At 60.9% G+C, this 26415-nt stretch overlaps 1 protein-coding gene across 1 annotated transcript in view; it reads left to right on the top strand.

The window, feature by feature from the left end:
* Nucleotides 1–2093: 2093 nt before the first annotated feature.
* gjz1 (gap junction protein zeta 1) overlaps nt 2094–26415 on the top strand; it is a 43023-nt gene continuing 18701 nt past the window's right edge. Inside the window, exon 1 of the mRNA XM_070882207.1 lies at nt 2094–2359. The gene's annotated coding sequence lies outside the window, so the exon portion shown is untranslated. The remainder of the gene's footprint in view (nt 2360–26415) is intronic.

Raw genomic sequence — 26415 nt, forward strand, 5'->3', positions numbered from 1 at the left:
GGTACTGAGGGAACGCTGCACTATCGGAAGGGCGGTACTGAGGGAGCGCCGCACTGTCGGAAGGGCGGTACTGAGAGAGCACTGCACTATCGGAAGGGTGGTACTGATGGAGCGCAGCACTATCGGAAGGGCGGTACTGAGGGAGCGCCGCACTGTCGGAAGGGCGGTACTGAGGGAGCTGTCTATGAAGCGCTTTGAGACGTCCTGAGGTGGTGAAAGGCCTTTCTTTTAGAAGAAAGACATGGCCGACATTCGCTGGTTGGAAGCGGTTAATGGAGCTGAGGAATTTTCAGCCAGCCTGCGTTTGTTCAGCTTGTAGAGTCTCCCGGAGAAATTAGATGCACCACACCTTCAGCCTTGCAACAAGCATGCAAGTGTGAGCATGTCTCGAAATGAAGCATAGGGCATGGGACGTTAAACGGGGCCAAGTGAGGATCTGCTAATGTTTGTGGGACAAAGTGCTGTGAAATGTTGTAGGGAACTGGTTATTCTGCCTTCCTGTCAGTGACACCACTTCTCAGATTCCCGAAATAAATGAGCCTGAAAACAGAATGTGCACGAGCATTAGAGAATGTGCATCTGCGCTCGATAAGACTGTTGCAGAAGTGAAAGCGTAGACACAACGTCCTTGCTCAACACAGGCTGAGCGTCCTTGGATTAATGTGTCTTTGTCACAACCTTTTGCTGTGCGGGGGTGAAGTCTCTGGACTGCAGGGGGGAGTCTCGATGTTTAGAAGGTGAATGCAGTAACGTTTGGGAAGCGTGGGCGAGTGTCACACGAGCCAGTGTCACGCTATCAAGTGTCACGCCATCAAAGGGCACGCCATCAAGTGTCACACAATCAAATGTAACACCATCCAGTGTCACACAATCAAGCGTCACGCCATCGTGTCACGCCATCAAGCGTCACACCACTCGATGTCACACAATCAAGCGTCACCCCATCAGAGGTCATGCGATCAGATGTCACGCCATCAAGTGTCAGGCCATGAAGGGACTGAATGAGAGAGGGCGGGGATGAAGGAGAGAGGGAGGAGGTGAACAAGAGAGAGAGAGGTGAAGAGGGAATGAGGGTGGTGAATGAGAGGAGAGAGGGAGGAGGTAAAGGAGAGAGTGAGGAAGGGAGGGGGTGAACGAGGGAGGGAGGTGGGGGTGAACGAGAGAGGGAAGAAGGAGAGGGGGAGAAAGTGAAGGAGAGAAGGAGGGGTGAATGAGAGAGAGAGGGGCTGAACGAGAGAGGAAGGGGGTAAAGGAGAGAGGGAGGGGGTGAAGGAGAGACAGAGGGAATGAAGAAGAGAGGGAGGGTGTGAAAGAGAGAGGGTGAAGGAGAGAAGGAAGCAATGAAGGAGAGAGGGATGGGGTGAAGAAGGGGGGAGGGGTGAAGGAGAGACAGAGGGGGTGAAGGAAGGAGGGAGAGGGTGAAAGAGAGAGGAGGGGGTGAAGGAGAGAGGAAGGAGTGAAGGAGAGAGGGAGGGGGTGAAGGAGAGAGGGAGGGGGTGAAGGAGAGAGGGAGGGGGTGAAGGAAAGAGGGAGGGGGTGAAGGAGAGAGGAAGCGGATGAAGGAGAGAGGGAGGGGGTGAAGGAGCGAGGGAGCGGGTGAAGGGGAGAGGAGTGGGTGAAGGAGAGACAAAGGGGGTGATGGAAGGAGAGGGTGAAGGAGAGAGGAGAGGGTGAAGGAGAGAGGGATGGGGTGAAGAAGGGGGGAGGGGTGAAGGAGAGACAGAGGGGGTGAAGGAAGGAGGGAGAGGGTGAAAGAGAGAGGAGGGGGTGAAGGAGAGAGGGAGGAGTGAAGTAGGGAAGGTGGGGAGAGAGGAAGGAGAGACGGAGGAGGGAGGGACGGAGTGAAGGAGGGACAGAGGAGGGGGGGACGGAGTGAAGGAGGGACAGAGGAGGGAGGGACGGGGTGAAGGAGGGAGGGAGGAAAGAGGGATGGGATGAAGGAGGGACGGAGGAGAGAGGGAGGGGTGAAGGAGGGAGGGAGGAGAGAGGAAGCTGCTGAACATAAGAAGGAGACTCTCGTCCTTCAATGTTCTTTTTCCTATCTCTCCCCCAAAGTCTCTCTCTCAGTTTCTCCTCCTCCTGTCACCGAGCTCACACCACAGACCGTCTCCCCGCCAGACAGGAACAACAGGCTCTGTGACCAGGAACACGGAAGCCTGACCCACACAGAATTCTGACCACAGCCCCTTGCCTCCGAGCTTAGACCAGCGAGCGTTTCCTCACCAGGGACAGGGCACGCACAGACCGGGCACGATCACAAAGCAGAACTTCCGAGGACACAGCCTCCAGCCCACTGTGCAGCACACAGCGAGTCCGGACCTGTCACCTTCACGTGACGTGTTCCAATTCTATCTGAAATGTGAGTTTCTATTTAATTTCAACATCTCCCATCTCTCTCTCACTCTCTGTTTGTCTCCGCTCCTCGCTCAATCGTGGCTTGTAACTTCCTCTCTCTCTTTCCCTGTAAATATTTTTACAGCTACTGAACTCTCTCTCTCTCTCTCTCTCGCTCTCTCTCTCTCTGTCTCCCTATTTCTCTTTCTCGCTCTCATCTCTGTCTCTCAATCTCTGTCTCTCACTCTCTCTCACTCTCTCTCCCTGTCTCTCTGTTTCCCGCTGTCTCTCAAACTCTGCCACTCTCTCTCTCTGTGTCTCTGTTTCTCTCTCTCTCTGCCTCGCTGTCTCTCTCGCTGTTTCTCCATCTCTCTCGCTTTCTCTCTCTCTCTCTCTCTCTCTCAATCTCTGTCTCAGTCTCTCAATCTCTCTCTGGCTCTCTCTCTCTGTCTCTCTCTCTCTCTCTCTCTCTCTCTCTATCTCTGTCTCTCTCTGTCTCTCTCGCTGTTTCTCCATCTCTCTCGCTTTCTCTCTCTCTCTCTCTCAATCTCTGTCTCAGTCTCTCAATCTCTCTCTGGCTCTCTCTCTCTGTTTCTCTCTCTGTCTCTCTCTCTCTCTCTCTATCTCTGTCTCTCTCTGTCTCTCTCGCTGTTTCTCCATCTCTCTCGCTTTCTCTCTCTCTCTCTCTCAATCTCTGTCTCAGTCTCTCAATCTCTCTCTGGCTCTCTCTCTCTGTCTCTCTCTCTGTCTCTCTCTCTCTCTCTCTCTATCTCTGTCTCTCTCTGTCTCTCTCGCTGTCGCTTCCTGTTGCTCTCTGTCTCTCAATCTCTCTCTCTCTCTGTCTGTGTCTCTGTCTCTGTTTCTCTGTCTCACTGTCTCTCTCTCTCGCTATTTCTCTGTCTCTCTCACTGTCTCTCTCTCTCTCTCTGTCTCTCAATCTCTGTCTCTGGCATTCAATCTTTCTCTGTGTCTCTGTCTCTGTCTCTCTCTCTGTCTCTCTCTCTCTTTCTCTCTCTCTGTCTGTCTGTCTTGATCAGTCTCTCTGACTTTCTCTGTCTCTCTCACTGTCTCTCTCTCTCTCTCGCTGTCTCTCAATCTCTGTCTCTGGCATTCAATCTTTCTCTGTGTCTCTGTCTCTGTCTCTCTCTGTCTCTCTCCCTCACTCTCTGTCTCTCTCTCTCTCTGTCTCTCTCTCTTCTCTTTCTCTCTGTCTCTTCCTCTCTTCCTCTCTCTCTCTCCCTCTCTGCCTTTCTCTCCCCCTCTCTCTGTCTCTGTCTCTCTCGCTGTCTCTCTCTCTCTCTCTGTCTCTCTCTCTCTCTCTCTGTCTCTCCCTGTTGCTCTCTGTCTCTCAATCTCTCTCTCTCTGTCTCTGTCTCTGTCTCTGTTTCTCTGTCTCGCTGTCTCTCTCTCTCGCTGTTTCTCTCTCTCTCTCTCTCTCAATCTCTGTCTCTGGCATTCAATCTTTCTCTGTCTCTCTCTCTGTCTCTCTCTCTCTTTCTCTCTCTCTGTCTGTCTGTCTCGCTCTCTCTCTGACTTTCTCTGTCTCTCTCGCTGTCTCTCCCTGTTGCTCTCTGTCTCTCAATCTCTCTCTCTCTCTCTCTCGCTGTCTCTGTCTCTCTCTGTCTCTCTCCCTCACTCTCTGTCTCTCTCTCTTCTCTTTCTTTCTGTCTCTTCCTCTCTTCCTCTCTCTCTCTCCCTCTCTACCTTTCTCTCCCCCTCTCTCTGTCTCTGTCTCTCTCGCTGTCTCTCTCTCTCTGTCTCTCTCTGTCTCTGTCTCTCCCTGTTGCTCTCTGTCTCTCAATCTCTCTCTCTCTGTCTCTGCCTCTGTCTCTGTTTCTCTGTCTCGCTGTCTCTCTCTCGCTGTTTCTCTCTCTCTCTCTCTCTGTCTCTCAATCTCTGTCTCTGGCATTCAATCTTTCTCTGTCTCTCTGTCTCTGTCTCTCTCTCTGTCTCGCTCTCTCTCTCTCTCTCTCTCTGTCTCTTTCTCTTTCTCTCTCTCTGTCTGTCTGTCTGTCTCTCTCTCTGTCTCTCTCTGTCTCTCTCGCTGTCTCTTCCTGTTGCTCTCTGTCTCTCAATCTCTCTGTCTCTATCTCTCTCTCTGTCTCTTTCCCTCACTCTGCCTCTCTCCCTCTCTCTCTCTGTCTCTCTCTTTTTCTCTCTCTCTTTTTCTCTCTCTCTCTCTCTCTCTCATCCTTCTGCCTTTCTCGCCCCCTCTCTCTGTCTCTGTCTCTCTCGCTGTCTCTGTCTCTCTCCCCCTCTCTCTCTCCTCTATCTCTATCTCTATCTCTCTCTATCTCTCTCTCTCTGTCTTTCCCTCTCCTCTCTCTGCCTCTCTCTATATCTGCCCCTCTCTATCTTTCATTCCCTCTCTCTCTGCCTTTCCCTCCCTCCCTTGCTGTCTCTCTGTGTCTATCTCTCCCTGTCTTTCATTCCCTCTCTCTCTATCTCTCTCTGTCTCTCTCTCTTTCTCGACATTTCTCTCTCAATCTCATTCTCTGTCTCTCTCTGTCTTTCTCTCCCTCTCTCTCTATCTGTCTCTCTCTATCTCTGTCTCTCTCTGTCTCTCTCTCTCTGTCTTTCTCACCTATTCATATGTCTCATCTCTCCCAATTGTAAGTTTAACCAGAGAGAAAAAATTCTGTAAATTTTTCTAATAGAATTTGGGATTAGATCTATTTTTTAGTTTTGTTGGTTGAGGAAAGAATATTGTCCCCAGGTCACCAGGGAGAACTCCCCTGCTCTTCTTCCAATAGTAGCCGTGGGATCACTTACATCCCACCTGAGAGGGTAGACGGAGCCCTTAGTTTAACGTCTCATCCGAAAGACGGCACTTGCGACAGCACCGTGCTCCGTCAGTACTTCCCCTCCGACAGTGTTGTAGGGTGTTTGTTTTTCACTCTACTCTAAGTCTTAGACCTCGGAACTTATATTGGAAAGGACAACATGTGGCACAAAATTTAGGCTTAACCCAGTGTCAGTTTTATTACGCACAAAAACCGACTAAAACTACAGGACTCGACTTCTGAGAGAAATCGACTGAAAACATATACTCACCCGTCCTGGCTGTAGCTATTGTAGGTTCGTGGTCATTGGTTCTGTGACCAGTTGGTTCTTCATCTGGCCGTTCTCTGTAGTGCCGTTCCTTCCATGGACGTTCCGAACCTCACTTTGCTTTGGTACCCGTCTTCCATTTCCTGCCAAACGATGCTGGATGACTGGTGGAGTAATCGCTGAGCTGCTTCTGGCTCCTCGTGGTCCCCTCGTGGTCTCCGTTCGTGGTCTCTCCTCATGGTCTCCCCTCGTAGTCCCCTCATGGTCTCCCCTCGTGGTCTCTCCTCGTGGTCCCCTTGTGGTCTCCTCGTGATCCCCTCGTGGTCTCCCCTCGTGGTCTCTCCTCATGGTCTCCCCTCGTGGTTCCCTCGTGGTCTCCCCTCGTGGTCTCTCCTCATGGTCTCCCCTCGTGGTTCCCTCATGGTCTCCCCTCGTGGTCTCTCCTCGTGGTCCCCTCGTGGTCTCCCCTCGAGGTCTCCTCGTGATCCCCTCGTGGTCTCTCCTCGTGGTCCCCTCGTGGTCTCCCCTCGTGGTCTCTCCTCGAGGTCCCCTCGTGGTCTCTCCTCGTGGTCTCCCCTCGTGGTCTCTCCTCGTGGTCTCCCCTCGTGGTCTCTCCTCGTGGTCTCTCCTCGTGGTCCCCTCGTGGTCTCTCCTCATGGTCTCCCCTCGTGGTCCCCTCGTGGTCTCTTCTCGTGGTCTCCCCTCGTGGTCTCCTCGTGGTCTCTCCTCGTGGTCTCCCCTCGTGGTCTCCTCGTGGTCTCTCCTCGTGGTCTCCCCTCGTGGTCCCCTCGTGGTCTCTCCTTGTGGTGTCCCCTCGTGGTCCCCTCGTGGTCTCTCCTCGTGGTCTCCTCGTGGTCTCTCCTCGTGGTCCCCTCGTGGTCTCTCCTCGTGGTCTCTCCTCGTGGTCTCCCCTCGTGGTCTCCTCGTGGTCTCTCCTCGTGGTCTCCTCGTGGTCTCTCCTCGTGGTCTCCCCTCGTGGTCTCTCCTCGTGGTCTCCCCTCGTGGTCTCCCCTCTTGGTCCCCTCGTGGTCTCCCCTCTTGGTCCCCTCGTGGTCTCCCCTCGTGATCCCCTCGTGGTTTCTCCTCGTGGTCTCCCCTCGTGATCTCCTCGTGGCCTCTCCTCGTGGTCTCTCCTCGTGGTCTCCCCTCGTGGTCTCCCCTCGTGGTCTCCTCGTGGCCTCTCCTCGTGGTCCCCTCGTGGTCTCCCCTCGTGGTCCCCTCGTGGTCTCCCCTCGTGGTCTCTCCTCGTGGTCTCCCCTCGTGGTCTCTCCTCGTGGTCTCCCCTCGTGGTCTCCTCGTGGCCTCTCCTCGTGGTCCCCTCGTGGTCTCCCCTCGTGGTCCCCTCGTGGTCTCCCCTCGTGGTCTCTCCTCGAGGTCCCCTCGTGGTCTCTCCTCATGGTCTCCCCTCGTGATCCCCTCGTGATCCCTTCATGGTCTCTCCTCGTGCTCTCCCGTCGTAGTCTCCCCTCGTGGTCTCCTCATGGTCTCTCCTCGTGGTCTCTCCTCGTGGTCCCCTCGTGGTCTCCCCTTGTGGCCTCTCCTCGTGGTCTCCCCTCGTGGTCTCTCCTCGTGATCCCCTCGTGGTCTCTCCTCGTGATCCCCTCGTGGTCTCTCCTCGTGGTCTCTCCTCGTGGTCTCCTCGTGGTCCCCTCGTGGTCTCTCCTCGTGGTCTCCCCTCGTGGTCTCTCCTCGTGGTCTCTCCTCGTGGTCTCTCCTCGTGGTCTCCCCTCGTGGTCTCTCCTCGTGATCCCCTCGTGGTCTCTCCTCGTGGTCTCTCCTCGTGATCCCCTCGTGGTCTCCTCGTGGTCCCCTCGTGGTCTCTCCTCGTGGTCTCTCCTCGTGGTCTCCCCTCGTGTTCTCTCCTCATGATCCCATCGTGGTCTCTCCTCGTGGTCTCTCCTCGTGGTCTCCCCTCGTGGTCTCTCCTCGTGGTCCCCTCGTGGTCTCTCCTCGTGGTCTCTCCTCGTGGTCTCCCCTCGTGGTCTCCCCTCGTGGTCTCTCCTCGTGATCCCCTCGTGGTCTCTCCTCGTGGTCTCCCCTCGTGGTCTCTCCTCGTGATCCCCTCGTGGTCTCTCCTTGTGGTCTCCTCGTGGTCTCTCCTCGTGATCCCCTCGTGGTCTCTCCTCGTGGTCTCCTCGTGGTCTCCCCTCGAGGTCTCTCCTCGAGGTCCCCTCGTGGTCTCTCATCGTGGTCTCTCCTCGAGGTCTCTCCTCGTGGTCTCTCCTCGTGGTCTCCTCGTGGTCTCCTCGTGGTCTCCCCTCGTGGTCCCCTCGTGGTCTCCCCTCGTGGTCTCCTCGTGGGCTCTCCTCGAGGTCACCTCGTGGTCTCCCCTCGTGGTCTCTCCTCGTGGTCTCCTCGTGGTCTCTCCTCGTGGTCTCTCCTCGTGGTCTTTCCTCGAGGTCACCTCGTGGTCTCTCCTCGTGGTCTCTCCTCGAGGTCACCTCGTGGTCTCTCCTCGTGGTCTCTCCTCGAGGTCACCTCGTGGTCTCCCCTCGTGGTCTCTCCTCGTGGTCTCCTCGTGGTCTCACCTCGTGGTCCCCTCGTGGTCTCCCCTCGTGGTCTCCCCTCGTGGTCTCTCCTCGTGGTCTCCCCTCGTGGTCTCCCCTCGTGGTCTCCCCTCGTGGTCTCCCCTCGTGGTCTCCTCGTGGTCTCTCCTCGTGGTCTCCTCGTGGTCTCTCCTCGTGGTCTCCTCGTGGTCTCACCTCGTGGTCTCCCCTCGTGGTCTCCTCGTGGTCTCCTCGTGGTCTCACCTCGTGGTCTCCCCTCGTGGTCTCCCCTCGTGGTCTCTCCTCGTGATCCCCTCGTGGTCTCTCCTCGTGGTCTCTCCTCGTGGTCCCCTCGTGGTCTCCCCTCGTGGTCTCTCCTCGAGGTCACCTCGTGGTCTCTCCTCGTAGTCCCCTCGTGGTCTCTCCTCGTGGTCTCCCCTCGTGGTCTCCCCTCTTGGTCCCCTCGTGGTCTCCCCTCGTGATCCCCTCGTGGTTTCTCCTCGTGGTCTCCCCTCGTGATCTCCTCGTGGCCTCTCCTCGTGGTCTCTCCTCGTGGTCTCCCCTCGTGGTCTCCTCGTGGCCTCTCCTCGTGGTCCCCTCGTGGTCTCCCCTCGTGATCCCCTCGTGATCCCTTCATGGTCTCTCCTCGTGGTCTCCCGTCGTAGTCTCCCCTCGTGGTCTCCTCATGGTCTCTCCTCGTGGTCTCCCCTCGTGGTCTCTCCTCGTGGTCTCCTCGTGGTCTCTCCTCGTGATCCCCTCGTGGTCTCCTCGTGGTCCCCTCGTGGTCTCTCCTCGTGATCCCCTCGTGGTCTCCTCGTGGTCTCTCCTCGTGGTCTCCCCTCGTGGTCTCTCCTCGTGGTCTCCCCTCGTGGTCTCTCCTCGTGATCCCCTCGTGGTCTCTCCTCGTGGTCTCCTCGTGGTCTCTCCTCGTGATCCCCTCGTGGTCTCCTCGTGATCCCCTCATGGCCTCTCCTCGTGGTCTCTCCTCGTGGTCTCTCCTCGTGGTCTCCTCGTGGTCTCTCCTCGTGATCCCCTCGTGGTCTTCTCGTGATCCCCTCGTGGTCTCTCCTCGTGGTCTCTCCTCGTGGTCTCTCCTCGTGGTCTCCCCTCGTGGTCTCCCCTCGTGGTCTCTCCTCGTGATCCCCTCGTGGTCTCTCCTCGTGGTCCCCTCGTGGTCTCTCCTCGTGGTCCCCTCGTGGTCTCTCCTCGTGGTCTCTCCTCGTGGTCTCCCCTCGTGGTCTCCCCTCGTGGTCTCTCCTCGTGATCCCCTCGTGGTCTCTCCTCGTGGTCTCCTCGTGGTCTCTCCTCGTGATCCCCTCGTGGTCTCTCCTCGTGGTCTCCTCGTGGTCTCTCCTCATGATCCCCTCGTGGTCTCTCCTCGTGGTCTCCTCGTGGTCTCTCCTCGTGATCCCCTCGTGGTCTCTCCTCGTGGTCTCCCCTCGTGGTCTCTCCTCGTGGTCTCCTCGTGGTCTCTCCTCGTGATCTCCTCGTGGTCTCTCCTCGTGGTCTCCTCGTGGTCTCTCCTCGTGATACCCTCGTGGTCTCTCCTCGTGGTCTCCTCGTGGTCTCTCCTCGTGATCCCCTCGTGGTCTCTCCTCGTGGTCTCCTCGTGGTCTCTCCTCGTGATCTCCTCGTGGTCTCTCCTCGTGGTCTCCTCGTGGTCTCTCCTCGTGATCCCCTCGTGGTCTCTCCTCGTGGTCTCTCCTCGTGGTCTCTCCTCGTGGTCTCTTCTCGTGGTCTCCTCGTGGTCCCCTCGAGGTCTCTCCTCGAGGTCACCTCGTGGTCTCTCATCGTGGTCTCTCCTCGAGGTCTCTCCTCGTGGTCTCTCATCGTGGTCTCTCCTCGAGGTCTCTCCTCGTGGTCTCTCCTCGTGGTCCCCTCGTGGTCTCCCCTCGTGGTCTCCCCTCGTGGTCTCCTCGTGGTCTCCCCTCGTGGTCCCCTCGTGGTCTCCCCTCGTGGTCTCCCCTCGTGGTCTCCTCGTGGGCTCTCCTCGAGGTCACCTCGTGGTCTCCCCTCGTGGTCTCCCCTCGTGGTCTCCTCGTGGTCTCTCCTCGTGGTCTCCTCGTGGTCTCCTCGTGGTCTCTCCTCGTGGTCTTTCCTCGAGGTCACCTCGTGGTCTCTCCTCGTGGTCTCTCCTCGAGGTCACCTCGTGGTCTCCCCTCGTGGTCTCCCCTCGTGGTCTCCTCGTGGTCTCTCCTCGTGGTCTCCTCGTGGTCTCACCTCGTGGTCCCCTCGTGGTCTCCCCTCATGGTCTCCCCTCGTGGTCTCTCCTCGTGGTCTCCTCGTGGTCTCTCCTCGTGGTCTTTCCTCGAGGTCACCTCGTGGTCTCTCCTCGAGGTCACCTCGTGGTCTCCCCTCGTGGTCTCCCCTCGTGGTCTCCTCGTGGTCTCTCCTCGTGGTCTCCTCGTGGTCTCCTCGTGGTCTCTCCTCGTGGTCTTTCCTCGAGGTCACCTCGTGGTCTCTCCTCGAGGTCACCTCGTGGTCTCCCCTCGTGGTCTCCCCTCGTGGTCTCCTCGTGGTCTCTCCTCGTGGTCTCCTCGTGGTCTCACCTCGTGGTCCCCTCGTGGTCTCCCCTCGTGGTCTCCCCTCGTGGTCTCTCCTCGTGATCCCCTCGTGGTCTCTCCTCGTGGTCTCTCCTCGTGGTCCCCTCATGGTCTCCCCTCGTGGTCTCTCCTCGAGGTCACCTCGTGGTCTCTCCTCGTAGTCCCCTCGTGGTCTCTCCTCGTGGTCTCCTCGTGGTCTCTCCTCGTGGTCTCCCCTCGTGGTCTCTCCTCGAGGTCACCTCGTGGTCTCTCCTCGTGGTCTCCCCTCGTGGTCTCTCCTCGTGGTCTCTCCTCGAGGTCACCTCGTGGTCTCTCCTCGTGGTCCCCTCCTTGGTCTCCTCGTGGTCTCTCCTCGAGGTCACCTCGTGGTCTCTCCTCGTGGTTACCTCGTGGTCTCTCCTCGTGGTCCCCTCGTGGTCTCTCCTCGTGGTCTCCTCGTGTTCTCTCCTCGTTATCCTCTCGTGGTGTCTCCTCGTGGTCTCTCCTCGTGGTCTCCCCTCGTGGTCTCTCCTCGTGGTCTCCCCTCGTGGTCTCTCCTCGTGGTCTCCTCGTGTTCTCTCCTCGTGATCCCCTCGTGGTCTCTCCTCGTGATCCCCTCGTGGTCTCTCCTCGTGGTCTCCTCGTGGTCTCTCCTCATGATCCCCTCGTGGTCTCTCCTCGTGGTCTCCTCGTGGTCTCTCCTCGTGATCCCCTCGTGGTCTCTCCTCGTGGTCTCCCCTCGTGGTCTCTCCTCGTGGTCTCCTCGTGGTCTCTCCTCGTGATCTCCTCGTGGTCTCTCCTCGTGGTCTCCTCGTGGTCTCTCCTCGTGATACCCTCGTGGTCTCTCCTCGTGGTCTCCTCGTGGTCTCTCCTCGTGATCCCCTCGTGGTTCCTCGTGGTCTCCTCGTGGTCTCTCCTCGTGATCTCCTCGTGGTCTCTCCTCGTGGTCTCCTCGTGGTCTCTCCTCGTGATCCCCTCGTGGTCTCTCCTCGTGGTCTCTCCTCGTGGTCTCTCCTCGTGGTCTCTTCTCGTGGTCTCCTCGTGGTCCCCTCGAGGTCTCTCCTCGAGGTCACCTCGTGGTCTCTCATCGTGGTCTCTCCTCGAGGTCTCTCCTCGTGGTCTCTCATCGTGGTCTCTCCTCGAGGTCTCTCCTCGTGGTCTCTCCTCGTGGTCCCCTCGTGGTCTCCCCTCGTGGTCTCCCCTCGTGGTCTCCTCGTGGTCTCCCCTCGTGGTCCCCTCGTGGTCTCCCCTCGTGGTCTCCCCTCGTGGTCTCCTCGTGGGCTCTCCTCGAGGTCACCTCGTGGTCTCCCCTCGTGGTCTCCCCTCGTGGTCTCCTCGTGGTCTCTCCTCGTGGTCTCCTCGTGGTCTCCTCGTGGTCTCTCCTCGTGGTCTTTCCTCGAGGTCACCTCGTGGTCTCTCCTCGTGGTATCTCCTCGAGGTCACCTCGTGGTCTCCCCTCGTGGTCTCCCCTCGTGGTCTCCTCGTGGTCTCTCCTCGTGGTCTCCTCGTGGTCTCACCTCGTGGTCCCCTCGTGGTCTCCCCTCGTGGTCTCCCCTCGTGGTCTCTCCTCGTGGTCTCCTCGTGGTCTCTCCTCGTGGTCTTTCCTCGAGGTCACCTCGTGGTCTCTCCTCGAGGTCACCTCGTGGTCTCCCCTCGTGGTCTCCCCTCGTGGTCTCCTCGTGGTCTCTCCTCGTGGTCTCCTCGTGGTCTCCTCGTGGTCTCTCCTCGTGGTCTTTCCTCGAGGTCACCTCGTGGTCTCTCCTCGAGGTCACCTCGTGGTCTCCCCTCGTGGTCTCCCCTCGTGGTCTCCTCGTGGTCTCTCCTCGTGGTCTCCTCGTGGTCTCACCTCGTGGTCCCCTCGTGGTCTCCCCTCGTGGTCTCCCCTCGTGGTCTCTCCTCGTGATCCCCTCGTGGTCTCTCCTCGTGGTCTCTCCTCGTGGTCCCCTCATGGTCTCCCCTCGTGGTCTCTCCTCGAGGTCACCTCGTGGTCTCTCCTCGTAGTCCCCTCGTGGTCTCTCCTCGTGGTCTCCTCGTGGTCTCTCCTCGTGGTCTCCCCTCGTGGTCTCTCCTCGAGGTCACCTCGTGGTCTCTCCTCGTGGTCTCCCCTCGTGGTCTCTCCTCGTGGTCTCTCCTCGAGGTCACCTCGTGGTCTCTCCTCGTGGTCCCCTCCTTGGTCTCCTCGTGGTCTCTCCTCGAGGTCACCTCGTGGTCTCTCCTCGTGGTTACCTCGTGGTCTCTCCTCGTGGTCCCCTCGTGGTCTCTCCTCGTGGTCTCCTCGTGTTCTCTCCTCGTTATCCTCTCGTGGTGTCTCCTCGTGGTCTCTCCTCGTGGTCTCCCCTCGTGGTCTCTCCTCGTGGTCTCCCCTCGTGGTCTCTCCTCGTGGTCTCCTCGTGTTCTCTCCTCGTGATCCCCTCGTGGTCTCTCCTCGTGATCCCCTCGTGGTCTCTCCTCGTGGTCTCCCCTCGTGTTCTCTCCTCGTGGTCTATCCTCGTGGTCTCTCCTCGTGGTCTCTCCTCGTGATCCTCTTGTGGTCTCTCCTCGTGATCCCCTCGTGGTCTATCCTCGTGGTCTCTCCTCGTGGTCTCTCCTCGTGATCCTCTTGTGGTCTCTCCTCGTGATCCCCTCGTGGTCTCTCCTCGTGGTCTCCCCTCGTGGTCTTTCCTCGTGGTCTCTCCTCGTGGTCTCTCCTCGTGGTCTCCCCTCGTGGTCTCTCCTCGTGGTCTCTCCTCGTGGTCTCTCCTCGTGATCCCCTCGTGGTCTCTCCTCGTGGTCTCCCCTCGTGGTCTTTCCTCGTGGTCTCTCCTCGTGGTCTCCCCTCGTGGTCTCGCCTCGTGGTCTCCTCGTGTTCTCTCCTCGTGATCCCCTCGTGGTCTCTCCTCGTGATCCCCTCGTGGTCTCTCCTCGTGGTCTCCCCTCGTGGTCTCTCCTCGTGGTCTCTCCTCGTGGTCTCTCCTCGTGATCCCCTCGTGGTCTCTCCTCGTGATCCCCTCGTGGTCTCTCCTCGTGGTCTCCTCTCGTGGTCTTTCCTCGTGGTCTCTCCTCGTGGTCTCTCCTCGTGGTCTTCTCGTGGTCTCCTCGTGGTCTCTCCTCGTGATCTCTCCTCGTTGTCTCCTCGTGTTCTCTCCTTGTGATCCTCTCGTGGTCTCTCCTCGTGGTCTCTCCTCGTGGTCTCTCCTCGTGGTCTCCCCTCGTGGTCTCCCCCTCAAGGTCTACCCTCATGGTCTCCCCTCGTGGTCTCCCCTCATGGTCTCCTCGTGGTCTCCCCTCGTGATCTCTCCTCGTGGTCTCTCCTCGTGGTCTCTTCTCGTGGTCTCTCCTCGTGGTCTCTCCTCATGGTCTCTCCTCATGGTCTCCCCTCGTGGTCTCCTCGTGGTCTCCTCGTGGTCTCCCTTCGTGGTCTCCCCTCGTGGTCTCCTCGTGGTCTCCTCGTGGTCCCCTCGTGGTCTCCTCATGGTTCTCCTCGTGGTCTCCCCTCGTGGTCTCCTCGTGGTCTCTCCTCATGATCCCCTCGTGGTCTCCCCTCGTGGTCTCCTCGTGGTCCCCTCGTGGTCTCTCCTCGTGGTCTCTCATCGTGATCCCCTCGTGGTCTCTCCTCGTGGTCTCCCCTCGTGGTCTCCTCGTGGTCTCCCCTCGTGGTCTCCCCTCGTGGTCTCTCCTCGTGGTCTCCCCTCGTGGTCTCCCCTCGTGGTCTCTCCTCGTGGTCTCTCCTCGTGGTCTCCTCGTGGTCTCCCCTCGTGGTCTCTCCTCGTGGTCTCCCCTCGTGGTCTCCTCGTGGTCTCCTCGTGGTCTCCTCGTGGTCTCCCCTCGTGGTCTCTCCTCGTGGTCTCCTCGTGGTCTCCCCTCGTGGTCTCTCCTCGTGGTCTCCCCTCGTGGTCTCTCCTCGTGGTCTCCTCGTGGTCTCTCCTCGTGGTCTCCTTGTGGTCTCTCCTCGTGGTCTCTCCTCGTGGTCTCTCCTCGTGGTCTCCCCTCGTGGTCTCCCCTCGTGGTCTCTCCTCGTGATCCCCTCGTGGTCACCTCGTGGTCTCTCCTCGTGGTCTCCTCGTGGTCTCCTCGTGGTCTCCCCTCGTGGTCTCTCCTCGTGGTCTCCTCGTGGTCTCCCCTCGTGGTCTCTCCTCGTGGTCTCCTCGTGGTCTCTCCTCGTGGTCTCCTTGTGGTCTCTCCTCGTGGTCTCTCCTCGTGGTCTCTCCTCGTGGTCTCCCCTCGTGGTCTCCCCTCGTGGTCTCTCCTCGTGATCCCCTCGTGGTCACCTTGTGGTCTCTCCTCGTGGTCTCTCCTCGAGGTCACCTCGTGGTCTCCCCTCGTGGTCTCCCCTCGTGGTCTCCTCGTGGTCTCTCCTCGTGGTCTCCTCGTGGTCTCCTCGTGGTCTCTCCTCGTGGTCTTTCCTCGAGGTCACCTCGTGGTCTCTCCTCGTGGTCCCCTCGTGGTCTTCCCTCGTGGTCTCCCCTCGTGGTCTCTCCTCGAGGTCACCTCGTGGTCTCTCCTCGTGGTCTCCCCTCGTGGTCTCTCCTCGTGGTCTCTCCTCGAGGTCACCTCGTGGTCTCTCCTCGTGGTCCTCTCGTGGTCTCCTCGTGGTCTCTCCTCGAGGTCACCTCGTGGTCTCTCCTCGTGGTTACCTCGTGGTCTCTCCTCGTGGTCCCCTCGTGGTCTCTCCTCGTGGTCTCTCCTCGTGGTCCCCTCGTGGTCTCCCCTCGTGGTCTCCCCTCGTGGTCTCTCCTCGAGGTCACCTCGTGGTCTCTCCTCGTGGTCTCCTCGTGGTCTCTCCTCGTGGTCTCCTCGTGGTCTCCTCGTGGTCTCTCCTCGTGGTCCCCTCGTGGTCTCTCCTCGTGGTCTCTCATCGTGATCCCCTCGTGGTCTCTCCTCGTGGTCTCCCCTCGTGGTCTCCTCGTGGTCTCCCCTCGTGGTCTCCCCTCGTGGCCTCCCCTCGTGGTCTCTCCTCGTGGTCTCCCCTCGTGGTCTCTCCTCGTGGTCTCCCCTCGTGGTCTCCCCTCGTGGTCTCTCCTCGTGGTCTCTCCTCGTGGTCTCCTCGTGGTCTCTCCTCGTGGTCTCCCCTCGTGGTCTCTCCTCGTGGTCTCCTCGTGGTCTCTCCTCGTGGTCTCCTTGTGGTCTCTCCTCGTGGTCTCTCCTCGTGGTCTCTCCTCGTGGTCTCCCCTCGTGGTCTCCCCTCGTGGTCTCTCCTCGTGATCCCCTCGTGGTCACCTCGTGGTCTCTCCTCGTGGTCTCTCCTCGAGGTCACCTCGTGGTCTCCCCTCGTGGTCTCCTCTCGTGGTCTCCTCGTGGTCTCTCCTCGTGGTCTCCTCGTGGTCTCCTCGTGATCCCCTCGTGGTCTCCCCTCATGGTCTCCTCGTGGTCTCCCCTCGTGGTCTCTCCTCGTGGTCTCCTCGTGGTCTCTCCTCGTGGTCTCCTCGTGGTCTCCTCGTGGTCTCTCGTCGTGGTCTTTCCTCGAGGTCACCTCGTGGTCTCTCCTCGTGTTCCCCTCGTGGTCTCCCCTCGTGGTCTCCCCTCGTGGTCTCTCCTCATGGTCTCCCCTCGTGGTCTCCTCGTGATCCCCTCGTGGTCTCCCCTCATGGTCTCCTCGTGGTCTCCCCTCGTGGTCTCTCCTCGTGGTCTCCTCGTGGTCTCTCCTCGTGGTCTCCTCGTGGTCTCTCCTCGTGATCCCCTCGTGGTCTCTCCTCGTGGTCTCTCCTCGTGGTCCCCTCATGGTCTCCCCTCGTGGTCACTCCTCGAGGTCACCTCGTGGTCTCTCCTCGTGGTCTCTCCTCGAGGTCACCTCGTGGTCTCTCCTCGTGGTCACCTCGAGGTCTCCCCTCGTGGTCTCCCCTCGTGGTCTCTCCTCGTGTCTCCTCGTGGTCTCCCCGTGGTCTCTCCTCGTGATCCCCTCGTGGTCTCTCCTCGTGGTCTCCTCGTGGTCTCCTCGTGGTCTCTCCTCGTGATCCCCTCGTGGTCTCTCCTCGTGGTCTCCTCGTGGTCTCCCCTCGAGGTCTCTCCTCGTGGTCTCCTCGTGGGCTCTCCTCGAGGTCACCTCGTGGTCTCCCCTCGTGGTCTCCCCTCGTGGTCTCCTCGTGGTCTCTCCTCGTGGTCTCCTCGTGGTCTCCTCGTGGTCTCTCCTCGTGGTCTTTCCTCGAGGTCACCTCGTGGTCTCTCCTCGAGGTCACCTCGTGGTCTCCCCTCGTGGTCTCCCCTCGTGGTCTCCTCGTGGTCTCCTCGTGGTCTCCTCGTGGTCTCTCCTCGTGGTCTCCTCGTGGTCTCCCCTCGTGGTCTCTCCTCGTGGTCTCCCCTCGTGGTCTCTCCTCGTGGTCTCCTCGTGGTCTCTCCTCGTGGTCTCCTTGTGGTCTCTCCTCGTGGTCTCTCCTCGTGGTCTCTCCTCGTGGTCTCCCCTCGTGGTCTCCCCTCGTGGTCTCTCCTCGTGATCCCCTCGTGGTCACCTCGTGGTCTCTCCTCGTGGTCTCCTCGTGGTCTCCTCGTGGTCTCCCCTCGTGGTCTCTCCTCGTGGTCTCCTCGTGGTCTCCCCTCGTGGTCTCTCCTCGTGGTCTCCTCGTGGTCTCTCCTCGTGGTCTCCTTGTGGTCTCTCCTCGTGGTCTCTCCTCGTGGTCTCTCCTCGTGGTCTCCCCTCGTGGTCTCCCCTCGTGGTCTCCCCTCGTGGTCTCTCCTCGTGATCCCCTCGTGGTCACCTTGTGGTCTCACCTCGTGGTCTCTCCTCGAGGTCACCTCGTGGTCTCCCCTCGTGGTCTCCCCTCGTGGTCTCCTCGTGGTCTCTCCTCGTGGTCTCCTCGTGGTCTCCTCGTGGTCTCTCCTCGTGGTCTTTCCTCGAGGTCACCTCGTGGTCTCTCCTCGTGGTCCCCTCGTGGTCTTCCCTCGTGGTCTCCCCTCGTGGTCTCTCCTCGAGGTCACCTCGTGGTCTCTCCTCGTGGTCTCCCCTCGTGGTCTCTCCTCGTGGTCTCTCCTCGAGGTCACCTCGTGGTCTCTCCTCGTGGTCCTCTCGTGGTCTCCTCGTGGTCTCTCCTCGAGGTCACCTCGTGGTCTCTCCTCGTGGTTACCTCGTGGTCTCTCCTCGTGGTCCCCTCGTGGTCTCTCCTCGTGGTCTCTCCTCGTGGTCCCCCCTCGTGGTCTCTCCTCGAGGTCACCTCGTGGTCTCTCCTTGTGGTCTCCTCGTGGTCTCTCCTCGTGGTCTCCTCGTGGTCTCCTCGTGGTCTCACCCCGTGGTCCCCTCGTGGTCTCTCCTCGTGGTCTCTCATCGTGATCCCCTCGTGGTCTCTCCTCGTGGTCTCCCCTCGTGGTCTCCTCGTGGTCTCCCCTCGTGGTCTCCCCTCGTGGTCTCCCCTCGTGGCCTCCCCTCGTGGTCTCTCCTCGTGGTCTCCCCTCGTGGTCTCTCCTCGTGGTCTCCCCTCGTGGTCTCCCCTCGTGGTCTCTCCTCGTGGTCTCTCCTCGTGGTCTCCTCGTGGTCTCTCCTCGTGGTCTCCCCTCGTGGTCTCTCCTCGTGGTCTCCTCGTGGTCTCTCCTCGTGGTCTCCTTGTGGTCTCTCCTCGTGGTCTCTCCTCGTGGTCTCCCCTCGTGGTCTCCCCTCGTGGTCTCTCCTCGTGATCCCCTCGTGGTCACCTCGTGGTCTCTCCTCGTGGTCTCTCCTCGAGGTCACCTCGTGGTCTCCCCTCGTGGTCTCCTCTCGTGGTCTCCTCGTGGTCTCTCCTCGTGGTCTCCTCGTGGTCTCCTCGTGGTCTCTCCTCGTGGTCTTTCCTCGAGGTCACCTCGTGGTCTCTCCTCGTGGTCCCCTCGTGGTCTTCCCTCGTGGTCTCCCCTCGTGGTCTCCCCTCGTGGTCTCTCCTCATGGTCTTCCCTCGTGGTCTCCTCGTGATCCCCTCGTGGTCTCCCCTCGTGGTCTCCTCGTGGTCTCCCCTCGTGGTCTCTCCTCGTGGTCTCCTCGTGGTCTCTCCTCGTGGTCTCCTCGTGGTCTCTCCTCGTGATCCCCTCGTGGTCTCTCCTCGTGGTCTCTCCTCGTGGTCCCCTCATGGTCTCCCCTCGTGGTCACTCCTCGAGGTCACCTCGTGGTCTCTCCTCGTGGTCTCTCCTCGAGGTCACCTCGTGGTCTCTCCTCGTGGTCACCTCGAGGTCTCCCCTCGTGGTCTCCCCTCGTGGTCTCTCCACGTGTCTCCTCGTGGTCTCCCCGTGGTCTCTCCTCGTGATCCCCTCGTGGTCTCTCCTCGTGGTCTCCTCGTGGTCTCCTCGTGGTCTCTCCTCGTGATCCCCTCGTGGTCTCTCCTCGTGGTCTCCTCGTGGTCTCCCCTCGAGGTCTCTCCTCGTGGTCTCCTCGTGGGCTCTCCTCGAGGTCACCTCGTGGTCTCCCCTCGTGGTCTCCCCTCGTGGTCTCCTCGTGGTCTCTCCTCGTGGTCTCCTCGTGGTCTCCTCGTGGTCTCTCCTCGTGGTCTTTCCTCGAGGTCACCTCGTGGTCTCTCCTCGAGGTCACCTCGTGGTCTCCCCTCGTGGTCTCCCCTCATGGTCTCCTCGTGGTCTCTCCTCGTGGTCTCCTCGTGGTCTCCTCGTGGTCTCTCCTCGTGGTCTTTCCTCGAGGTCACCTCGTGGTCTCTCCTCGTGGTCTCTCCTCGAGGTCACCTCGTGGTCTCCCCTCGTGGTCTCCCCTCGTGGTCTCCTCGTGGTCTCTCCTCGTGGTCTCCTCGTGGTCTCACCTCGTGGTCCCCTCGTGGTCTCCCCTCGTGGTCTCCCCTCGTGGTCTCTCCTCGTGATCCCCTCGTGGTCTCTCCTCGTGGTCTCTCCTCGTGGTCCCCTCATGGTCTCCCCTCGTGATCTCTCCTCGAGGTCACCTCGTGGTCTCTCCTCGTATTCCCCTCGTGGTCTCTCCTCGTGGTCTCCTCGTGGTCTCTCCTCGTGGTCTCTCCTCGTGGTCTCCCCTCGTGGTCTCTCCTCGAGGTCACCTCGTGGTCTCTCCTCGTGGTCTCCCCTCGTGGTCTCTCCTCGTGGTCTCTCCTCGAGGTCACCTCGTGGTCTCTCCTCGTGGTCCCCTCCTTGGTCTCCTCGTGGTCTCTCCTCGAGGTCACCTCGTGGTCTCTCCTCGTGGTTACCTCGTGGTCTCTCCTCGTGGTCCCCTCGTGGTCTCTCCTCGTGGTCTCCTCGTGTTCTCTCCTCGTTATCCTCTCGTGGTGTCTCCTCGTGGTCTCTCCTCGTGGTCTCCCCTCGTGGTCTCTCCTCGTGGTCTCCCCTCGTGGTCTCTCCTCGTGGTCTCCTCGTGTTCTCTCCTCGTGATCCCCTCGTGGTCTCTCCTCGTGATCCCCTCGTGGTCTCTCCTCGTGGTCTCCCCTCGTGTTCTCTCCTCGTGGTCTATCCTCGTGGTCTCTCCTCGTGGTCTCTCCTCGTGATCCTCTTGTGGTCTCTCCTCGTGATCCCCTCGTGGTCTATCCTCGTGGTCTCTCCTCGTGGTCTCTCCTCGTGATCCTCTTGTGGTCTCTCCTCGTGATCCCCTCGTGGTCTCTCCTCGTGGTCTCCCCTCGTGGTCTTTCCTCGTGGTCTCTCCCCGTGGTCTCTCCTCGTGGTCTCCCCTCGTGGTCTCTCCTCGTGGTCTCTCCTCGTGATCCTCTTGTGGTCTCTCCTCGTGATCCCCTCGTGGTCTCTCCTCGTGGTCTCCCCTCGTGGTCTTTCCTCGTGGTCTCTCCTCGTGGTCTCCCCTCGTGGTCTCGCCTCGTGGTCTCCTCGTGTTCTCTCCTCGTGATCCCCTCGTGGTCTCTCCTCGTGATCCCCTCGTGGTCTCTCCTCGTGGTCTCCCCTCGTGGTCTCTCCTCGTGGTCTCTCCTCGTGGTCTCTCCTCGTGGTCTCCTCTCGTGGTCTTTCCTCATGGTCTCTCCTCGTGGTCTCTCCTCGTGGTCTTCTCGTGGTCTCCTCGTGGTCTCTCCTCGTGATCTCTCCTCGTTGTCTCCTCGTGTTCTCTCCTTGTGATCCTCTCGTGGTCTCTCCTCGTGGTCTCTCCTCGTGGTCTCTCCTCGTGGTCTCCCCTCGTGGTCTCCCCCTCAAGGTCTACCCTCATGGTCTCCCCTCGTGGTCTCCCCTCATGGTCTCCTCGTGGTCTCCCCTCGTGATCTCTCCTCGTGGTCTCTCCTCGTGGTCTCTTCTCGTGGTCTCTCCTCGTGGTCTCTCCTCATGGTCTCTCCTCATGGTCTCCCCTCGTGGTCTCCTCGTGGTCTCCTCGTGGTCTCCCTTCGTGGTCTCCCCTCGTGGTCTCCTCGTGGTCTCCTCGTGGTCCCCTCGTGGTCTCCTCATGGTTCTCCTCGTGGTCTCCCCTCGTGGTCTCCTCGTGGTCTCTCCTCATGATCCCCTCGTGGTCTCCCCTCGTGGTCTCCTCGTGGTCCCCTCGTGGTCTCTCCTCGTGGTTTCTCATCGTGATCCCCTCGTGGTCTCTCCTCGTGGTCTCCCCTCGTGGTCTCCTCGTGGTCTCCCCTCGTGGTCTCCCCTCGTGGTCTCTCCTCGTGGTCTCCCCTCGTGGTCTCCCCTCGTGGTCTCTCCTCGTGGTCTCTCCTCGTGGTCTCCTCGTGGTCTCCTCGTGGTCTCCCCTCGTGGTCTCTCCTCGTGGTCTCCCCTCGTGGTCTCCTCGTGGTCTCCTCGTGGTCTCCCCTCGTGGTCTCATCTCGTGGTCTCCTCGTGGTCTCCCCTCGTGGTCTCTCCTCGTGGTCTCCCCTCGTGGTCTCGCCTCGTGGTCTCCTCGTGGTCTCTCCTCGTGGTCTCCTTGTGGTCTCTCCTCGTGGTCTCTCCTCGTGGTCTCTCCTCGTGGTCTCCCCTCGTGGTCTCCCCTCGTGGTCTCTCCTCGTGATCCCCTCGTGGTCACCTCGTGGTCTCTCCTCGTGGTCTCCTCGTGGTCTCCTCGTGGTCTCCCCTTGTGGTCTCTCCTCGTGGTCTCCTCGTGGTCTCCCCTCGTGGTCTCTCCTCGTGGTCTCCTCGTGGTCTCTCCTCGTGGTCTCCTTGTGGTCTCTCCTCGTGGTCTCTCCTCGTGGTCTCCCCTCGTGGTCTCCCCTCGTGGTCTCCCCTCGTGGTCTCTCCTCGTGATCCCCTCGTAGTCACCTTGTGGTCTCTCCTCGTGGTCTCTCCTCGAGGTCACCTCGTGGTCTCCCCTCGTGGTCTCCCCTCGTGGTCTCCTCGTGGTCTCTCCTCGTGGTCTCCTCGTGGTCTCCTCGTGGTCTCTCCTCGTGGTCTTTCCTCGAGGTCACCTCGTGGTCTCTCCTCGTGGTCCCCTCGTGGTCTTCCCTCGTGGTCTCCCCTCGTGGTCTCTCCTCGAGGTCACCTCGTGGTCTCTCCTCGTGGTGTCCCCTCGTGGTCTCTCCTCGTGGTCTCTCCTCGAGGTCACCTCGTGGTCTCTCCTCGTGGTCCTCTCGTGGTCTCCTCGTGGTCTCTCCTCGAGGTCACCTCGTGGTCTCTCCTCGTGGTTACCTCGTGGTCTCTCCTCGTGGTCCCCTCGTGGTCTCTCCTCGTGGTCTCTCCTCGTGGTCCCCTCGTGGTCTCCCCTCGTGGTCTTCCCTCGTGGTCTCTCCTCGAGGTCACCTCGTGGTCTCTCCTCGTGGTCTCCTCATGGTCTCTCCTCGTGGTCTCCTCGTGGTCTCCTCGTGGTCTCTCCTCGTGGTCCCCTCGTGGTCTCTCCTCGTGGTCTCTCATCGTGATCCCCTCGTGGTCTCCCCTCGTGGTCTCCCCTCGTGGTCTCCTCGTGGTCTCCCCTCGTGGTCTCCCCTCGTGGTCTCCCCTCGTGGTCTCTCCTCGTGGTCTCCCCTCGTGGTCTCTCCTCGTGGTCTCCCCTCGTGGTCTCCCCTCGTGGTCTCTCCTCGTGGTCTCTCCTCGTGGTCTCCTCGTGGTCTCTCCTCGTGGTCTCCCCTCGTGATCTCTCCTCGTGGTCTCCTCGTGGTCTCTCCTCGTGGTCTCCTTGTGGTCTCTCCTCGTGGTCTCTCCTCGTGGTCTCTCCTCGTGGTCTCCCCTCGTGGTCTCCCCTCGTGGTCTCTCCTCGTGATCCCCTCGTGGTCACCTCGTGGTCTCTCCTCGTGGTCTCTCCTCGAGGTCACCTCGTGGTCTCCCCTCGTGGTCTCCTCTCGTGGTCTCCTCGTGGTCTCTCCTCGTGGTCTCCTCGTGGTCTCCTCGTGGTCTCTCCTCGTGGTCTTTCCTCGAGGTCACCTCGTGGTCTCTCCTCGTGGTCCCCTCGTGGTCTTCCCTCGTGGTCTCCCCTCGTGGTCTCCCCTCGTGGTCTCTCCTCATGGTCTCCCCTCGTGGTCTCTCCTCGTGATCTCCCCTCGTGGTCTCCCCTCGTGGTCTCTCCTCGTGGTCTCTTCTCGTGGTCTCCTCGTGGTCTCCTCGTGGTCTCCCCTCGTGGTCTCTCCTCGTGGTCTCCCCTCGTGGTCTCCCCTCGTGGTCTCCTCGTGGTCTCCCCTCGTGGTCTCCCCTCGTGGTCTCCTCGTGGTCTCCTCGTGGTCTCCTCATGGTTCTCCTCGTGGTCTCCCCTCGTGGTCTCCTCGTGGTCTCTCCTCATGATCCCCTCGTGGTCTCCCCTCGTGGTCTCCTCGTGGTCCCCTCGTGGTCTCTCCTCGTGGTCTCTCATCGTGATCCCCTCGTGGTCTCTCCTCGTGGTCTCCCCTCGTGGTCTCCTCGTGGTCTCCCCTCGTGGTCTCCCCTCGTGGTCTCCTCGTGGTCTCCTCGTGGTCTCCCCTCGTGGTCTCCCCTCGTGGTCTCCCCTCGTGGTCTCTCCTCGTGGTCTCCCCTCGTGGTCTCCCCTCGTGGTCTCTCCTCGTGGTCTCCTCGTGGTCTCCTCGTGGTCTCCCCTCGCGGTCTCTCCTCGTGGTCTCCTCGTGGTCTCCCCTTGTGGTCTCTCCTCGTGGTCTCCTCGTGGTCTCTCCTCGTGGTCTCCTCGTGGTCTCCCCTCGTGGTCTCCCCTCGTGGTCTCCTCGTGGTCTCTCCTCGTGGTCTCCTCGTGGTCTCCTCGTGGTCTCTCCTCGTGGTCTTTCCTCGAGGTCACCCCGTCGTCTCTCCTCGTGGTCCCCTCGTGGTCTTCCCTCGTGGTCTCCCCTCGTGGTCTCTCCTCGAGGTCACCTCGTGGTCTCTCCTCGTGGTCTCCCCTCGTGGTCTCTCCTCGTGGTCTCTCCTCGAGGTCACCTCGTGGTCTCTCCTCGTGGTCCCCTCGTGGTCTCCTCGTGGTCTCTCCTCGAGGTCACCTCGTGGTCTCTCCTCGTGGTTACCTCGTGGTCTCTCCTCGTGGTCCCCTCGTGGTCTCTCCTCGTGGTCTCTCCTCGTGGTCCCCTCGTGGTCTCCCCTCGTGGTCTCCCCTCGTGGTCTCTCCTCGAGGTCACCTCGTGGTCTCTCCTCGTGGTCTCCTCGTGGTCTCTCCTCGTGGTCTCCTCGTGGTCTCCTCGTGGTCTCTCCTCATGGTCTCTCCTCGTGGTCTCTCATCGTGATCCCCTCGTGGTCTCTCCTCGTGGTCTCCTCGTGGTCTCTCCTCGTGGTCTCCCCTCGTGGTCTCCTCGTGGTCTCCCCTCGTGGTCTCCCCTCGTGGTCTCCTCGTGGTCTCCTCGTGGTCTCCCCTCGTGGTCTCCCCTCGTGGTCTCTCCTCGTGGTCTCCCCTCGTGGTCTCTCCTCGTGGTCTCCCCTCGTGGTCTCTCCTCGTGGTCTCCTCGTGGTCTCCCCTCGTGGTCTCCCCTCGTGGTCTCCTCGTGGTCTCCTCGTGGTCTCCTCATGGTTCTCCTCGTGGTCTCCCCTCGTGGTCTCCTCGTGGTCTCTCCTCATGATCCCCTCGTGGTCTCCCCTCGTGGTCTCCTCGTGGTCCCCTCGTGGTCTCTCCTCGTGGTCTCTCATCGTGATCCCCTCGTGGTCTCTCCTCGTGGTCTCCCCTCGTGGTCTCCTCGTGGTCTCCCCTCGTGGTCTCCCCTCGTGGTCTCCTCGTGGTCTCCTCGTGGTCTCCCCTCGTGGTCTCCCCTCGTGGTCTCTCCTCGTGGTCTCCCCTCGTGGTCTCCCCTCGTGGTCTCTCCTCGTGGTCTCCTCGTGGTCTCCTCGTGGTCTCCCCTCGCGGTCTCTCCTCGTGGTCTCCTCGTGGTCTCCCCTTGTGGTCTCTCCTCGTGGTCTCCTCGTGGTCTCTCCTCGTGGTCTCCTCGTGGTCTCCCCTCGTGGTCTCCCCTCGTGGTCTCCTCGTGGTCTCTCCTTGTGGTCTCCTCGTGGTCTCCTCGTGGTCTCTCCTCGTGGTCTTTCCTCGAGGTCACCCCGTCGTCTCTCCTCGTGGTCCCCTCGTGGTCTTCCCTCGTGGTCTCCCCTCGTGGTCTCTCCTCGAGGTCACCTCGTGGTCTCTCCTCGTGGTCTCCCCTCGTGGTCTCTCCTCGTGGTCTCTCCTCGAGGTCACCTCGTGGTCTCTCCTCGTGGTCCCCTCGTGGTCTCCTCGTGGTCTCTCCTCGAGGTCACCTCGTGGTCTCTCCTCGTGGTTACCTCGTGGTCTCTCCTCGTGGTCCCCTCGTGGTCTCTCCTCGTGGTCTCCCCTCGTGGTCTCCCCTCGTGGTCTCTCCTCGAGGTCACCTCGTGGTCTCTCCTCGTGGTCTCCTCGTGGTCTCTCCTCGTGGTCTCCTCGTGGTCTCCTCGTGGTCTCTCCTCATGGTCTCTCCTCGTGGTCTCTCATCGTGATCCCCTCGTGGTCTCTCCTCGTGGTCTCCTCGTGGTCTCTCCTCGTGGTCTCCCCTCGTGGTCTCCTCGTGGTCTCCTCGTGGTCTCCCCTCGTGGTCTCTCCTCGTGGTCTCCCCTCGTGGTCTCTCCTCGTGGTCTCCCCTCGTGGTCTCTCCTCGTGGTCTCCTCGTGGTCTCCCCTCGTGGTCTCCCCTCGTGGTCTCCTCGTGGTCTCCTCGTGGTCTCCTCATGGTTCTCCTCGTGGTCTCCCCTCGTGGTCTCCCCTCGTGGTCTCTCCTCGTGGTCTCCTCGTGGTCTCCTCGTGGTCTCCCCTCGCGGTCTCTCCTCGTGGTCTCCTCGTGGTCTCCCCTTGTGGTCTCTCCTCGTGGTCTCCTCGTGGTCTCTCCTCGTGGTCTCCTCGTGGTCTCCCCTCGTGGTCTCCCCTCGTGGTCTCCTCGTGGTCTCCTCGTGGTCTCCTCGTGGTCTCTCCTCGTGGTCTTTCCTCGAGGTCACCCCGTCGTCTCTCCTCGTGGTCCCCTCGTGGTCTTCCCTCGTGGTCTCCCCTCGTGGTCTCTCCTCGAGGTCACCTCGTGGTCTCTCCTCGTGGTCTCCCCTCGTGGTCTCTCCTCGTGGTCTCTCCTCGAGGTCACCTCGTGGTCTCTCCTCGTGGTCCCCTCGTGGTCTCCTCGTGGTCTCTCCTCGAGGTCACCTCGTGGTCTCTCCTCGTGGTTACCTCGTGGTCTCTCCTCGTGGTCCCCTCGTGGTCTCTCCTCGTGGTCTCTCCTCGTGGTCCCCTCGTGGTCTCCCCTCGTGGTCTCCCCTCGTGGTCTCTCCTCGAGGTCACCTCGTGGTCTCTCCTCGTGGTCTCCTCGTGGTCTCTCCTCGTGGTCTCCTCGTGGTCTCCTCGTGGTCTCTCCTCATGGTCTCTCCTCGTGGTCTCTCATCGTGATCCCCTCGTGGTCTCTCCTCGAGGTCACCTCGTGGTCTCTCCTCGTGGTCTCCTCGTGGTCTCTCCTCGTGGTCTCCCCTCGTGGTCTCCTCGTGGTCTCCACTCGTGGTCTCCCCTCGTGGTCTCCTCGTGGCCTCCTCGTGGTCTCCCCTCGTGGTCTCCCCTCGTGGTCTCTCCTCGTGGTCTCCCCTCGTGGTCTCTCCTCGTGGTCTCCCCTCGTGGTCTCTCCTCGTGGTCTCCTCGTGGTCTCCCCTCGTGGTCTCCCCTCGTGGTCTCCTCGTGGTCTCCTCGTGGTCTCCTCATGGTTCTCCTCGTGGTCTCCCCTCGTGGTCTCCTCGTGGTCTCTCCTCATGATCCCCTCGTGGTCTCCCCTCGTGGTCTCCTCGTGGTCCCCTCGTGGTCTCTCCTCGTGGTCTCTCATCGTGATCCCCTCGTGGTCTCTCCTCGTGGTCTCCCCTCGTGGTCTC

The sequence above is a fragment of the Pristiophorus japonicus genome, chromosome 6 (genome assembly GCF_044704955.1).
Source record: "Pristiophorus japonicus isolate sPriJap1 chromosome 6, sPriJap1.hap1, whole genome shotgun sequence".
Lineage (NCBI taxonomy): Eukaryota > Metazoa > Chordata > Chondrichthyes > Pristiophoridae > Pristiophorus > Pristiophorus japonicus.